The sequence below is a fragment of the Callithrix jacchus genome, chromosome 21, assembly GCF_049354715.1.
Source record: "Callithrix jacchus isolate 240 chromosome 21, calJac240_pri, whole genome shotgun sequence".
Lineage (NCBI taxonomy): Eukaryota > Metazoa > Chordata > Mammalia > Primates > Cebidae > Callithrix > Callithrix jacchus.
Genome location: NC_133522.1, coordinates 16,146,202 through 16,163,687, shown reverse-complemented (window position 1 = coordinate 16,163,687; position 17,486 = coordinate 16,146,202).

The following is a 17,486-nucleotide window of genomic DNA, read 5'->3' as shown; positions in this document are numbered from 1 at the left end:
AGGGTTTTCTAATTTCTAATTCTAGAAATACTATATAAATCTTACCTTAATGAATCTTCCTGCTTCTTTTAACTACTGATTACTCTTTCTTCGTCAAATATTGTCTTCTAAGGTCTTTTGTTATTGTACTTGTTGAATTGTCTTTGTGCCTTCCAACTCTTCTTTCCTTGGTAGAATTCTGTTATGCTATTCATATTTTTTTTTTTTTTTTTTTTTTTGAGACGGAGTTTCGCTCTCCTTACCCAGGCTGGAGTGCAATGGGGCGATCCCAGCTCATCGCAACCTCCACCTCCTGGGTTCAGGCAATTCTCCTGCCTCAGCCTCCCGAGTAGCTGGGATTACAGGCACGTGCCACCATGCCCAGCTAATTTTTTGTATTTTTAGTAGAGACGGGGTTTCACAATGGTGCCCAGGATGGTCTTGATGTTTTGACCTCGTGATCCACCCGCCTCGGCCTCCCAAAGTGCTGGGATTACAGGCTTGAGCCACCGTGCCCGGCCTATGCTATTCATATCTTTAATGATAATATTTATTTCTCCCTCAGTCCCCTGATCTACTCATTATATAGGTTTTCCTAGAGTAAGCTCATTCATTTTTTTACATATTGGTAAGCCATAGATCTATATTTCTAACTCAGCTTTTCTCCTAAGTTTATGACTTACATTCAAGAGCATGCTGAATATTTATTTCTACCAAGTAGGTCTGAAGTGTCTTAAATGTATCACTCTTTTCCTGATTCCTCCAATGCTCACCTAATAACTTCTAGCTGGTAACCTGGTTCCTCCACCAATACTTACCCAATACTTCTACCTGGTAACACTATTTGGCTAATTTTCTCCCCCATTTCCCATATGCAAGAAATCACTAAGTTCTGTCAAATTGTGCCATTAAATAATTCTCTAGGCCGGGTGCAGTGGCTCATGCCTGTAATCCCAGCACTTTTGGGAGGCGGAGGCAGGCAGACCACGGGGTCAAGAGATCAAGACCATCCTGGCCAACATAGTGAAACCCCATCTCTACTAAAAATACAAAAATTAGCTGGGCATGGTGGGCCATGCCTGTAGTCCCGGCTGCTCAGCAGGCTAAGGCAGGAGAATCACTTGAACCCAGGAGGCGAAGGTTGCAGTGCGCCGAGATTGCACCATTGCACTCCAGCCTGGTGACAGAGGAAGACTCCATCTCAAAAATAAATAAATAAATAAGTAAAACGTAATTATCCAGTCTTTGTTCTCTTCGTTTCTATTGTCTTTCTATTGACTTGGGCCTTTTTTTCCTTTGGCTTGGCGTCTGTAACATCTAATTATTATTTTTTATGTCTTCTCTTTGTTCAGAATTTTCAAAGGAGATTGTGACCTACTGACTTTTCCTCCCAATACACTCCCTGTGGGATATATGATCTAACCCTTGATTTCTCTCCTAAGCCTCAAGACTTCTTTCTCTCTTACTCTTGTCTTGTGCACTTAACAGAGATACACCAGAAGCATAATCATGTGCAACCACATACCCTCTTCTATCTCCCATCCTTCTAGCAAATTCGGATTCAGTCTTTCTAATTAATATCAGAAATCACCTTCTTCAGGCAGTCTTCCAGGACTTCTCTATGTCCTTGTCTCAGCCACATGTAATACGTGCCAAATTTGGTACCTGATAAGGTTTTGATGTTATGTCCCCTCCAAATCTTATGTTGAAATGTGACCTCCAATGTTGGAAGTTTACCTGGTGGGAGATGTTTAGGTCAAGGAGTTGGATCCCCCATGAATGGCCTGATGTCTTCCCTATGGTAATGAGTGAGTAGTCCCTCTGTGAATTTACATGAAATCGGGTTGTGTAAAAGACCCTGGCTTCTCTCTCTTGCACCCTCTCTCGTCATGTGACATGCTTCACCTTTCACCATAACTGCAAGGCTTCACCAGAAGCAGACACTGATGTCATGTTTCCTGTATGGCTTGTAGTGCCATGAGCCAAAATAGATCTTTATTTTTCTTTATAAGTTACCTGGTCTTATATAAATTACCTATTCCTTTATAACAATGCACACAGACTAACACAATCTGCCAAGGTCCTGGGTCTGGCTGCATTTGTATAAACATCTACTTATGTCTATATCACCAAGTAGAAAATTTTTCATTTGAAGGTAAGTTCTGGTTTTTATTCATCTTTGTAGCTTCAGCACTTAGATAAAATATTATTTATTGAAATACTTAGTACTTTCTACATGCCAGTACTCTATGTGGACAGGTTATTCAACTCTTTTCTCTGTGTGTATGTCTTACATATTTTGGTAGGCTGTGTTACTTACTGTTTTGATGAAACATTTTATTTTACATCATAAATCTTTTATTCCCAAGATTAAATGTGATCCAAACCTGGCTTGTCATAGTGCTTTATTGTCCTGGACACAGTGGTTGATTCAGAGATGGATGCTATGCTTAACTAAAGCAGAGCCCAACTGACGTTTTTTCCTTGACGTGAGAAATCAGTGAGGCATTCTTTTCCAAGTGTATCACTAAGTTGGGGAAATCTGAATTTGTGGCTGATGATAGCCATCTCCACCAGTCACATAGAGAAAATCTGTTTGCAGGAAAGATGAAACGCAGAAGCAGAGGGAAGCAGGGGTGAGAAATCATGAGAGCAAGCCCTGATGATCTTGTATGAGCATACCGTCAGCTCTATCTGAAATCACTCCCCTTTCATACTTCTCTGCTATATAAGCCAACAAAATACCTTATGATACTTGAATTCTATTACTGATACTTTAATGAGAGTGGTTTTTAGAGCATAATTTGAAATGTACCTTGACCTATAGCCCTTCTCTAAACTCACTGGCCCACAATATATATAATCCACTCTGGGCTGCATAGATCTATTTTTTCTATTTTCTCTTGGTGTCTTATACATAACATCTAAGTCTTTCTCCCTCTCTCTGTTTCTCTCTCTCTCTCTCTCTCTCTCTGTCTCTCTTTTGTTCCCTTTGTACACACTCATATTACCAACTATACATATATGTTTATACACCTCCTTAATTTGATTACAGTCTCTTCTAGACAGTCTATGTTTTATTTTCTTGGCATATCCCAAAGTCCCAGGATATGTGATTTTTAAAAAACTGTTTTATTGAATTAGTAACATTTATTGAATGTCTGCTATATTTAAGTCAGTGCTGTAGGTGTTAAAATTGGGGGTGGAATTTATGTATTTATGTCTGTCCAATGTTCCTGTCATTGAGGAACTACATATCTCCTGTTTCATTTTCCAGAATCCATCTTCTCACTACATGTGATTCAAGCCTAGCTCAAAAGATAGGCTCTATAGAAAATATGTAGTTCTTATTGCAGATAGAGACATGAATAGTCACAGCCAATTGTGAAGATGATGTAAGTCTGTTCTCTTACAAGTCAAAACTAAGCTAACCGTCTTCCACCTCATATCCCAAATCTTTCTTTTTCTGTATTCCCTATCTCAGAAAATAGCACCATGGTATATGAAGCACTAGAGCTGGAATCCTGAAAGCTGTGTTCGAGCCTTCCATCTCTTTTCAGCTCCATTTCTGCCTGCTGACTGTACTTTGCTCATTTCAACACATCTTCCTGAAAGCAGCCTCTTTTTCACCATCCCCTTCTTTCAAACCCTACTTCTATGGTCTCAATTCTGGCATTGTTACCTCTCTTCTTTGTCTAATTCTACTTCCAAAGAAAGAGACATGTGGAAACAAAGATGGTTATTCGTGAGCTAGGCCAGAGAATAAATCACAAAGACAAAAATACCTGTCCAGAAAGAAAACACCCAAGTCAAATTGAAAAAAAAAAACATTAAAAGAAAGATGTGAGGAATGAGGACACTATGCTTTTTGGGGTAAATGTGGAGGAGAGTTATAAAGATGTGGGAGTAGGAAGAAGGAAACATATAGTGGGCATCCCATGGAGAAGGCATATGTGAAGTGGCCTGATCAGTTCTGAGGCAGCCTGGCAATCCTGTGGTGTTCGTTTTGTGGTTCATGTGTACAACCATGATTGAGCCAGATTTATTACAGTGGCCTGGATAGAGCAGACATTCAGAACTTTCTCAACAATATATATACATATATGTTATATACATAATATGTATGTAATACACATACATAATACATATATGTATATATGTGTATATATATATTTTTTTGAAAGAAAGCATTTGGCAATATTTATTGTAATTTAATTTGATATAAAAATATTTAATTTCCTCTGGGTAGTCAAACCTGCCAGATAACAAACCTGAGGAAGACAGAAGTAGAACTGGAGGACTCGGGTAGAGCGAGGTTGCTATAAACCAGAATTTGGAGGGCCCAAGGCCTCACTTCGCTCAGGACTCTGGTGGACTTGGGTACCCCAGGAAACCTTTCACATACCTTCTGTACCCTTTCACTCCACCCCTAAGTCCTGGGAGAAATGCAGGCAACACTGAGACATGGGAGGAGCATAGATATGCTTGACAGAAAGGCTGGGTGGTGATTTTGAGCCCCAGTTAATATTTCAAAATTGTAACTATAGCAAAACTGCATTGGTTTTAGAAAAATAAATTTCAAATATTTTTATATGTGTTATACCTGCCTCTGTCATGCAGCACCATGTATGTGTGTGTGTGTGTGTGTGTGTGTGTGTATATATATATATATATATATATATATATATATATAGAGAGAGAGAGAGAGAGAGAGAGAGAGAGAGACAGAGAGAGACAGAGAGAGATGGCCAGGGAATGAATAATTCTCAAAAAGGTGGCTTTGAATTTCAGCTTACAGAATATCTTCAGCACAGAACAATAAATGTTTGGAAAACAGACAAGACCAAAAAGAAGGATTTTCACTCTTTGGGGGTGGTAACTTAAAAAAGACAAATAATTGGCAGGCAGAAGCTAATTAGTAAAGGTTTTTCACAAGGCCAGTAAGAGTTGAAAGCTGTCTTCAGTGGTGAACCTTTGTTCTCCTTGTGCAGGGGTGAGACAGGATACATTCTGTCTTTGTAAATCTAAGACCTGCTTTTAGGAAAAGAGAGGAAGGGCAGAGAGCTTTCCTGCATCTGCTCCTTCTTAATTGTCCTCAGATCCACAATCTTCCGTATTTGGAGTAACATATTCTTCTTTCCCACTAAAGCCATGCTAATGACTCAAGAATTGATCTTAGGCCAGGCACCATGGCTCACACCTGTAATTCCAACACTTTAGGAGACAAGGTGAGAGGATCACTTGAGGTCAGGAATTCAACACTGGCCTGGGCAGTATAATGAGACCCCGTATCTACATTGTTAAAATATAAAAATAATTTTTCTTGATCCCTTAGTGTCAGTGGAATAGAAAAGAAGGCATTATCAGCATTGAAGACAGTATACCAAATAGCATCAGCCTGTGGTAGGTTCAGGTATAATCATTACATCTAGAGCACTAAAGCAGGTAGGTCTATAGGAAAAACAGCTGAATTCAATCAACCCTAACCTGCCAGCTCACTTTTCCTGGCACGCAGAGCTTTTGCTTTAATGCACTACATCTCTTACCACCCCTGCTACTTTTATTTCCTTCATCCAAGCCCTCATTTTTCTTTCTTCTCTTAGGATTCTATATAGCTTTGGTTAGACTACTCAGGAAAAGACCAAGAGATGGTTTGGTGACAGATTTATAAGTCTGTCACTTTCTACATGTGGCTCTTTAAGATCGAGAGAATCACTCTACATTCAGCAGTGGAAGCTACAATATTAGTATGACAAATAGGCCACAATGACCCTACGGAGGTCCCTTTCCCCATCATTTGAAAGCAGGCGCCCCCTTATAGGCATCTATAGCCAAAAGAACTATTAATGTTTGATTCCCTCCTCTACTGCTGGAACTTTGCAGTGTGTTCACTTTATTCCTCCTTGGGGACAGGGGGACCTTGATCTCACCCTAGTCATCTTTCTGCTTAAAGCAGCAACAGTATTAGAGAACAAGGGAGTGAGAAAGTGACTTTGTGCCACTAAATAAATAAATAAGGTACCTTTACTTGTGGTTCAAGCCTTGCTAAGACTGGTCATGCCTGAATCAAAAGCACTTTAAATACTGTCTGCTTACCCAAAGCCCTACATGAAGCAGTAAGGCCATTATTGCTACCATCTATGTCAACTGTGGGGACCTCCTGATTCGACAGCTACGGACACATTGCTTTCTGCTGGAGCTGTAGTTTTGCCCCTTTTTGCTGGCTCAAGCTTGCCTCACACTTTTTGCTAAGGAACCCACCTCAGCAAGGCCATTTCCTCCCATGTTGTCATGATAACGTCTCTTAAATGTCACCTGTTTTTAATGTAACAGCTGGGAGAGTTTTCAGGGCAGTAGGGTTGACCACAAGAAATTCTTTGTATTTATTTCAGTCGTTTCTCATTCTTTAGCGGGTGACCTTTATTAACATTATAAACCCAATTCTCTGCAGTATCCTCAGAATACTATCAGTCTGTCAATTATGAATGGAACCTAATTTATCCATCCTAAAGAATTATTCTTAAAAAGGCCAACGCTTTCTTAGAGGACAGGAGCCTCTGCCCAGGCCCCCAAGACATTATTTTAGATAGAGAGATCGAGGAAGGCCTCACTGAAAAGGTGGTATTTTAGACGGATGTGTTTAAAATGTGAAAATGAACTGTGGGCGTTTGGTGGAAGAGTGGTCCAGAAAGTGGAAAGAGCAAGTTGAAGGATTCTGAAGCAAGAATCTGAGGAGTGCCGCAGAGGAATACCAGAGAAGCCAGTGTGACCGAAACTGTGTGAAGGAAGAGAAGTGTGTGGTAGGAAATTGTTTCCAATAAAATATTTAAAGGAAGACTTCTGAAATATTATAACCAAATAATTTATGATTTTACCTCATTAGTATTGATTCATGTTCAAAAATACTTTTTTTTTTTTTGATATCGAGTCTCACTCTGTCACCCAGGCTGGAGTGCAGTGGCACAATCTCAGCTCACTGCAACCTCCACCTCCCAGGCTCAGGTGATTCTCCTGCCTAAGCCTCCCGAGTAGCTGGGATCACAGACGTGAACCACTGCTCCCGACAAAAAAATAAGTCTGAATACATTTTCTCATACTTTCTTACATATAACTTTCCATATTTATGTGTTTTTCCCTCCTTATCTCCTCCTCCTCTTCTTTGGTCTTACCTGTTATCTGTCTTCTAAATTACATTGATAGTAAATTATGCTTTACGACGTTTGATATTTCTGGAGAACTCAGTGCCACATTAATTCTGAGTGCTAAATACACTTTGTTCTAATGTTGACACCAGAAGTAAAGTGCCCACTTCCTTTTGGGGATGTGGAAGACTTCAGGTTATGCAAGGGTTAACCCTGTATGTGAAATTGTGGATGATTATATTGGCCCCTGAGTAAATAAAGAAAAGGAGAATGCTCTGCTCTCTTATTGTAATTGCAAATTTATTTTTTATAGTTTCTATTTTCCTTTAAACTGCCTTAATCTGTCTTCCTGCTGTGACCTATTTCCAGTAATGCATATTCAGTATAAAAATAGTAGATCAAATCATATCAGAACTCGAGTTACTCCTTGTAGCGCAGAAACACGTACTTTTATACAACAGTGAAATCAATTCCCCTCATACTAATTATTTAATTTCCATAATACACTGACAGTATTCTGCCACTAAGCATTCATATCTAAAACTTGTTTTGTATTATTTTAATAGCTCTTCCTTTAAACAACACTGTGAGGAAATAGTTACTATTTTATAGATCAAGCAATTGAGCAGTTGGAAAGTTAAATTATTGATCCAAAGCCATACAATGAGGCTCTGCTTATGCTTGTAACCAGGGTGTCATTTGGCTTAACTGATCAAATGGGTTGATTGAATGAAAAATTAATCAGTCAAACTGACATGTGACCAAATTGATCAGCTACTAACATTGATCATTTCAGGCTGGTGCTTCTCGAATTGTGGCCCTCAAGCCCTTTCACATTGCATGCTTGTATTAAAACAGCTTATGTACTCCATGAATATATACACCTACTATGTACCCACAAAAAAAAAATAAAATTAAGAACTATGAATTCTGTTTCTCACCCCAAATATACAAATAAAAATTTCCTGGACTAGTGTCCAGGACTCTGCATTTTAAACAAGTATCCCAAATGATTCTTATGTATGCCAAAGTTTAAAAATATGATACTTGGTGGGCAATATTGGCAAAAGTATGACTGAATTATTTCCTGGTTGTATCTATCATTCAAATAAGTAGAAATCCTTGATGTTTACTAAGCCAGGAAGGAGTAGAGTGGAGCTGGCTGAAACTCTGATGATTCTAGATGCTCTTTCAGATATTAAAGGCAGCCCTTAGTCTATCTGAAGAAAATTTAAAATATTCTATTTTGATTTTACATCTAAGAGATATCCCTGAGTGGTCAAACTGTGGTTGGTGTATGTATATGTATTTGGCCAGGTAAGAAAAAATAAAAATTTAAAAATATTCAATTTATTGTGATTCAATGATTTAATAACACCACAGAATGTTTAAGACAGGTAAATTTCCTTCTTTCTTTCTTTCTTTTTTCTTTCTTTCTTTCTTTCTTTCCTTCTTTCTTTCTTTCCTTCTTTCTTTCTTTTTCCAGTAATTGGGCCATGCAATATACAATTCTTTCTTTTTTCATGATATTCAAGATTCTCTACCTTGAATGAATACTACCATTTTCCTTTTAACTGAGGTAAGCAGCCAATGCCAATCTAAAATTCTACCGCTTGATGCAAAAATAGCTCCAGTTATCGTTTACCATGAAAATTCCCTTTATTCATTGATTTAATAGATCCATACTAAGTACCTCCTGTGCTGGATGTATACATCTATATATTCTCAGATATTCCTTTCTATCACTTTCATTTTCAGAAGATGAGCGTGATTCCTTTGCAATAAACATTGATGATGGCAAGAATGTCTGTTAATTTTTTAATCCACATCCTGCCATAAAGTTTAGTACAATTATTTCTGATTTCAAAATGTGAATTTTTTCTAATACAATTCATATATCCAGGAACCTTTTAAGCATAACCCAAATTTCATGCTTGCTGATTCATGATTTTATTCATGATAAATACTGGGAGAATACAGAAAGCTGTGCCAAGTTAAGTTGAACTGCCTAGAAATAAACAAAATACACTTAAATACACATCTCAAACACTGACCAGGGGCGGGTCCCAGATGGCAGACTAGAAACTGAGCCATTCGGAGGCTCCCATTGGATAAAAACCTAATAAGCATGTGAATCCTTCACCGGCAACCAAGGTATCCATGTTTTCTCATCAAAATTGACTAGCAGGCCAGTGTGACCCATGAGGAGAAGGAAGAGAAGTGTGGTGTGGCGGCCCAACTGACAGCCACATGGGGAAAGGGAACTCCTTACCATCAGCCGAAAGAAGTAGTAAGTGAGCACACCACCCACAGGGGAAACTGTGCTTGTTCCAAGGAACGGTGCAACCCACAGTTTAGAAGATCCCACTTGTGAACCCATGACACCAGGGCATAGCATCCCAACCCTGGAATGTGCAGATCCTTACAGCCTCTCAGCTGGAATCTGCTTAAGGCTACTGAACTCCCTGGGGAGGAGGGGTGACCTGCACCAGCTGCCCCTGTGTGCTCTCTAAGCCATTTGAGCTCCTTGGGGGAGAGACAGCAACTATCACTGAGTTTCAAACCTGCCTAACACCCTGAGCTCCCTGGGCAGGGAAGGGGTGCATCCATTTCCATAGCTCCAGGCTACACTCTTCCCCTGCTGGAGCCAGGGGGGCTAGACAACTTGGTCTCAAGACTTGTCCCCACAATCCAACACACCAGCTGTGGCAGTCTGGCCAGAATGCCTCTTCAGGTCTAATTTTGACCCATCCTTCTTCAGTGGGTGAGGCATCCCTGCAGGATCTCCAGTAACTCCAGCCAGTGGCTCAGGGAAAGAATTTGAATCTCCTTGGGCCTGAGCCCATAGGGAGAGGGGTATCTACAGTCTCTGCAGACCAGCAGACTTAGTCTCTCCTCCTGGTAATTCTGAGGGATCTGGGCAGCAGAGATGAGTGGGTTTTCCCCTAGCAAAACACACTCTTTACCAAAGAACAAAGTGGGTCCTGCTCCCTGTGCCACCCAACTGAGTAAGACCCTGCAGCAGGAGTTATCAGACGCCCAATATAGGAGTGTTCCTACTGGCATCAGGTTGGTGCCCTTCAAGGTCAGAGGCCCCAGAAGAAAGAGCAGGCACTCATCTTATGCTACTCTCCAGCCTCCTTGAGAGACATCCACAGGCACAGGAGCAAATCAGATAAATAAGGTCTTAAGTGAACCCCCAGCAAATGGTAGCAGCCCTATTGAAAAGGGACCCGACTATTTGAAAGAAAAACAAGCAAACAGAAACTAACAACAACAGCATCAACAAAAGCAACAACAAAAAGACCCCCACAAAAACCCATCCAAGGGTCAGCAGCCTCAAAGACAAAAACTAGACAAACTCATGAAGATGAGTAAGAAACAATGAAAAAAAAACGCTAAATGTCAAAAGGTTAGAGTGCCTCTTCTTCTCCAAATGATCACAATGCCTCTTTATCAAGAGTGCAGAATTGGATGGAGAATCTGGTAGGTGAATCAACAGAAGTAGCCCTCAGAAGATGGGTAATAAAAAACTACAATGAGCTAAAGGAGCATATTGTAACCCAATGCAAAGAAGCCGAGAACCTTGATAAAAGATTAGAGAAATAACCAGTTTAGAGAGAAACATAAATGGCCTGATGGAGCTAAAAAACACAGCCTGAGAACTTCATGACACATAAGCAAGTATCAAAAGCCAAATTGACCTAGCAGAAGAAATAATATCAGAGTTTGAAGACCACTTTGCAGAAATAAGACATGGAGACAAGAATAGGAAAAAAGAATGAAAAGGAATGAACAAAGCCTCTAAGAAATACAGGACTTCCAGAAAGACTGAACCTACAATTGATTGGAGTACCAGAAGGTCAACATGCAAATTCAGGAAATGCAGAGAACACCATTAAGATATTCCATGGGAAGATCAACCTCAAGACACATAATCATCAGATTCTCCAAGACTGAAATGAATGAAAAACGTTTAAAAGCAGCCAGAGCGAAAGGCCAGTTCACCTACAAAGGGAAGCCTATCAGACTAAGAGCAGACTTCTCAGCAGGAACTCTACCAGCCAGAAGAGATTGGGGGCCAATATTCAACATTTTTAAAGAGAAGAATTTTTAACCCAGAATTTCATATCCAGTCAAACAAAGTTTTATAAGTGAAGGAGAAATAAAATAATCCTTTTCTGACAAGCAAATGCTGAAGGATTTTGTTACCACCTGGCCTTCCCTGCAAGTGCTCCTAAAAGAAGTACTAAATATGGAAAGGAAAAACTGGTATCAGCCATTGCAAAAACCCACTAAAATATAAAGACCAATGATGCTATGAAGAAACTGCATAAACTATTGTGCAAAATAACCAAATAGCATAATGATGGCAGTATCAAATTCACACTTAATAATACTAACCTTAAATGTAAATGGGATAAATGCCCCAATTAAGACACAAACTGACAAATTTGATAAGGAGTCAAGAACCATCAGTGTGCCATATTCAGGAGACCTATCTCATGTGCAAAGACACATACAGGCTTAAAATAAAGGGATGGAGGAATATTTACCAAGCAAATGGAGAAAAGAGGAGAGGTTGTAGTCCTAACCTCAGACAAAACAAACTTTAAACCTACAAAAATCAAAAAAGTAAAGAAGGACATTAAATAATGGTAAAGGTAACAATTCACCAAGAAGAGCTAACTGTTCTAATTATATATGCACCCAATTCAGGAGCACCCAAATTCATAAAACAAGTTCTTAGAGACCTACAAAGAGATTTAGACTCCTACACAATAATAGTGGGAGACTTTAATACCCCACTAGTATTAGATCAACAAGACAGAATTAACAAGGATATTCAGGCCTTGAACTCAGATCTGCAGGAAGAGGACCTAGTAGACATATATAGAACTCTCTACCCCAAATCAATAGAATATACATTCTTCTCCATGCCACATGACACTTATTCTAAAATCAACCACATAATTGGAAGTAAAACACTCCTCAGTAAATGCAAAAGAAGTGAAACATAACAGAACAAACTATCTCTAAGACAGCAGTTTCATCTAAATAAACTCAGGATTAAGAAACTCATTCAAAACCATGCAATTTCATGGAAATTAAACAACCTGCTCCTGAATGACTCCTGGGTAAATAATGAAATTAAGGCAGAAATCAAGAAATTCTTTCAAACCAATGAGAACAAAGAGACAATGAACCAGAATCTCTCAGACACAGCTTAACCAATGTAAAGAGGGAAATTTATAGCTTTAAATGCCCACATCAGAAAGCTACAAAGATCTCAAATCGACACTCTAACATCACAATTTAAAAAAACTAGAGAGGTAAGAGCAAGCTAATTCAGAAGCTAGCAGAAGACAAGAAATAACTCAGATCAGAGAAAAACTGAAGGAGACAAAGACACAGAAAATCTCCACAAAATCAGTGAATCCAAAAGCTGTTTTTTTGAAAAAGTTAACAAACTAGATATACCACTAACTAGAATAATAAAGAGAAAAAGAGAGAAGAATCAAATAGACACAATAAAAAATGATAAAGGCGGTATCACCACTGATCCCACAGAAATACAAACTACCATCAGAAAATACTATTAACACCTCTATACCAATAAACTAGGAAATCTAGAAGAACTGAATAAATTATTGGATGCATGCATACACCCTACCAAGACTCAACCAGGAAGAAGCCGAATCCCTGAATAGACCACTAATAAATACTGAAATTGAGGCAGTAATTAACAGCTTACCAAACAAACAAACAAAAAAGCCCAGGCCTAGATAAATTCTCAGCTGAATTCTACCAGAAATACAGAGTCAGAATTCTACCAGAAATACAGAGGAGTCAGTAACATTTTTTCTGAAACTATTCCAAAGAATTGAAAAGGAGAGACTTCTTCCTAATTCATTTTATAAAACCAGCATCATCCTGATACCAAAACTGGGAAGAGACACGACAAACAAAAAAAAAAAAAAAAAAAAAAAGAAAGAAAATTTCAGGCCAAGATCCCTGAGGAACATTGATACGAAAATCTCAATAAAATACAAAACTAATCCAGCAGTACATCAAAAAGCGAATCCACCACAATCAACTCTGCTTCATATCTGGGAGGCAAGGCTGGTTCAACATAAGCAAATCAATAAATGTAATCCATCACATAAACAGGACCAATGATAAAAACCACATGATTATCTCAATAGATACAGAAAAGGCCTTTGATAAAATTAAACATCTGTTCATGTTTAAACTCTCAGTAAACTAGGTATTGATGAAATGTATCTCAACATAATAAGAGCTATTTATGATAAACCCACAGCCAATATCATATTGAATGAGGAAAACCTGGAAGCATTCCCTTTGAAAACCAGTACAAGACAATAGTGCCCTCTCTCACCACTCCTATTCAACAAAGTATTGGAAGTTCTGTTTAGGGCAATCAGGCAAGATAAATTTTTTAAAAATAGGTATTCGAATAAGAAGAGAGGAAGTCTGTGTTTGCAGATGACATGACTTTATATTTAGAAAACCCAGTCATCTCAGCCCAAAAACTTCTTGAACTGATAAGCAACTGCAGCGTAGTTTCAGGATGAAAAATAAATGTGCAAAAATCACAAGCATTCCTTACACCAATAACAGGCAAGCAGAGAGCCAAATCATGAATGAACTCCCATTTACAATTGCTACAAAAAGAATAAAATACCTAGGAATGCGGCTAACAAAGGATGTAAAGGATCTCTTCAAACCACTGCTCTAGGAATTAAGAAAAGACACAAACAAATAGAAAAACATTCCATCCTCATGGATAGGAAGAATCGATGTCATGAAAATGGCCATACTGCCCAAAGTAATTTATAGATTCAATGCTATTCCCATAAAACTACCATTGACATTCTTCACAGAATTAGAGAACATTATTATTATTAATTATTATTATTATTATTATTTTGAGACAGAGTCTCACTCTGTTACCAGGCTGGAGTGCAGTGGCACAATCTCGGCTCACTGCAAACTCCACCTCCTGGGTTCAAGCAAATCTCCTGCCTCAGCCTCCCGAGTAGCTGGGACTACAGGTGCATGCCACTACACCCAGCTAATTTTTTTTTTGTATTTTTAGTAGAGATGAGGTTTCACCACGTTGGCCAGGATGGTCTCCATCTCTTGACCTTGTGATCCACCTGCCTCAGCCTCCCGAGAAAATTATTTTAAATTTCATATGGAATCAAAGAAGACCCCATATAGCCAAGACAATCCCAAGCAAAAAGAACAAAGCTGGAGGCATGACAATACCTGACTTCAAACTGTACTATGAGGCTACTGTAACCAAAACAGCATGAAACTGGAACCAAAGCTGACATACAGACCAATGGAGGAGAACAGAGACGTCAGAAGTAACACCACACATCTACAAAACCATCTGATCTTTGACAAACCTGGCATAAACAAGCAATGAGGAAAGGATTCAGTAAATGGGGCTGGGAAAACTGGCTAACCAACCATATGCAGAAGTTGAAACTGGACCTATTTCTTCCACCTCATACAAAACTTAACTTGAGATGGATTAAAGACTTAAATGTATAACCCAAAACCATAAAATCCCTAGAAGAAAACCTAGGCAATACCATTTAGGACATAGGTATGGGCAAAGACTTCGTGACAAAAATGTCAAAAGCAATTGCAACAAAGCCAGAATTAACAAATGGGATCTAATTAAACTAAAGAGCTTCTACACAGCAAAAGAAACTATCATCACAGTGAAGAGGCAACCTACAGAATCAGAGAAAATTTTTGCAATCTATCTGTCTGACAAAAGTCTAATATCCAGAATTTACAAGGAACTTAAACATATTTACAAGAAAAAGACAAACAGCCCTATCAAAAACTGTGCAAATGATATGAACAGACATTTCTCAAAAGAAGACATTTATGCAGCTAACAAACATATATTTAAAAAAAGCTCAACATCATTGATCATCAAAGTAATGGAAAACAAAACCACAATGAGATACTAACTCATACCTGTCTGAATGGTAATTATTAAAAAGTCAGGAAACAATCGATGCTGGAAAGGTTATGGAGAAATAGGAAAGCTTTTACACTTTTGGTGGAAATGTAAATTAGTTCAACCATTGTGAAAGACAGTATGGTCTCAAGAATCTAGAACCAGAAATACCATTTGACCCAGCAATCCCATTACTGGGTATATACTCAAAGGACTCAAAATCATTCTACTATAAAGATACGTGCTCATGTATATTTATTGCAGAACTATTTGCATTAGCAAAGACATGGAACCAACCCAAATGCCCATCAATTATAGACTGACTAAAGAAAATGTGGTACATATACACCATGGAATACTGTGCAGCCATAAAAAGGTGAGATCATGACCTTTGCAGGACACGGATGAAGCTGGAAGCCATAATCCTCAGCAAACTAACACAGGAACAGAAAACCAAACACTGCATATTCTTACTCATAAGTGAAAGTGAAACATGGAGAACACATGGCCACAGAGAGGGCAACAACACATGCAAGGGCCAGTAAAGGGGTGGAGAGTGAGGGGAGGGAATTTCGAGGGTGGGTCAATAGGTGCAGCAAACCACCATGGCACACGTATACATATGTCCCAAACCTGCATGTTCTGCACATGTATCCCATTTTTTTTTTGAGGATAAATAAAGGAAGAGAATTTAAAAACATCAACCGAGTACCTCAGTACTCCACATATGTTATGAGCCACACACTCATCCACATCCGGCATTGCAACTTTCTGGCCAAATTTAGCTAACCCTCCTTCTAGCATGTATTAGTCCATTCTCACATTGAGATAAAGAACTACCTGAGACTGGGTGATTTATAAAGAAAAGTAGTTTAATTGACTCTCAGTTCTGCAGATGCTACAGAAAGCATGGCTGAGGAGACCTCAAGAAACTGACAATCACGGCAGAAGGCGATAATGAAGGAGGTATGTCTGACATGGCCAGAGCGGGAGTAACAGAGAGAACTGGGAGATGCTATACACTTTTAAACGACCAGATCTCATGAGAACTCATTCATTTTCATGAGAACAGCAAGGGGGATGTCCACCCCCTACCAATCACCTACCACCAGGCCCCTTCCCCAACACTAGGGATTACAATTCAACATGAGGTTTGGGCAAAGAAAGACACAAATCTAAATCATATCATTCCAAATAGCTTGTAAGCTGCAACCTTTTTAACAGTCATTTCTGCAAGTAAACTCCAGGATTTTTAAGGTAAAGTGTTTTATTTATGGTAGCATTTATGCATTCCTTAATTAATTAATGTGTATAAAATAGTGCTGCCATTTTTATTATTGCATCACTGATGAAATTGAATGTTATCTTTTGAAGTCCACTTTCTCTACAACCTCTGTGATTTTGATTGCATAGTATAGTGCAGTTTGGTGTGATAATTATTTTTATATGTCACCTTCACTAGGCTATAATACTCAGATATTTGGTCAAACATTTCTCTACATGTTGCTGTGAATATATATTTTTTAGATGAGATCAATGTTTATCGGTAAACTTTGAGTAAAACAAATTGCCTTCCATAATGTATGGGCCTCTTCCAATCAACTGAAGGCCTTAAGGGAAAGCAGGCTGAAGCCCCTGAAGAAAAGGAAATTCTGCTTCCAGACTGTCTTCAAACTCACACTGCAACATCAACTCTTCCTGCAATCTCTAGGCTGTCAATTACTCTGTAGATTTTGGACTTGCCAATCTCCAAATTAGCAAGAACCAATTTCATAAGACAATCATTCTCTCTCTCTCTCTTTCTCTCTTGCTTTCTTTCTACACACACACACACACACACACACACACACACACACACACACACACACATTTGTTCTATTTCTCTGAAGAACCCTGACTAATACACCTGGTGATTTTTAGTATCATACATGAGCAATTGGGAACTGGCTGCACCTCTGAACTCCTCATTGTTTTCCCAGCCATTTCTAAACGCACTCGTATGGGTTCTGCTAGCTATTTCAGAGAGCAAGGCATTTCTACGCAAGGCAAATTTCTCCATCACTGTTCTCTACTCCATCTGGAATCTATGACTTCACATTTTCTCCTTGTTTCTTACCCTGTCACTTTCTCTTTCCAAACTAGCTCTTTTCCTTCGTCATGTAAATGTAAATCACAGGAAGCAAAACAGAGAATAATGGAGAACTGTTAAGGTGATTTCATTCACAGAAAAAGAGAATTATAAAATCATGTCTTAAAGCAATGAAGATTGAAGTAAATTTTGAAAAACATGCTGGCAATTGGTAGATGGCCAACTTGAAGTGAGGACGAAAGTCTGTTTTTTCCCCTAATCATCTGAATAA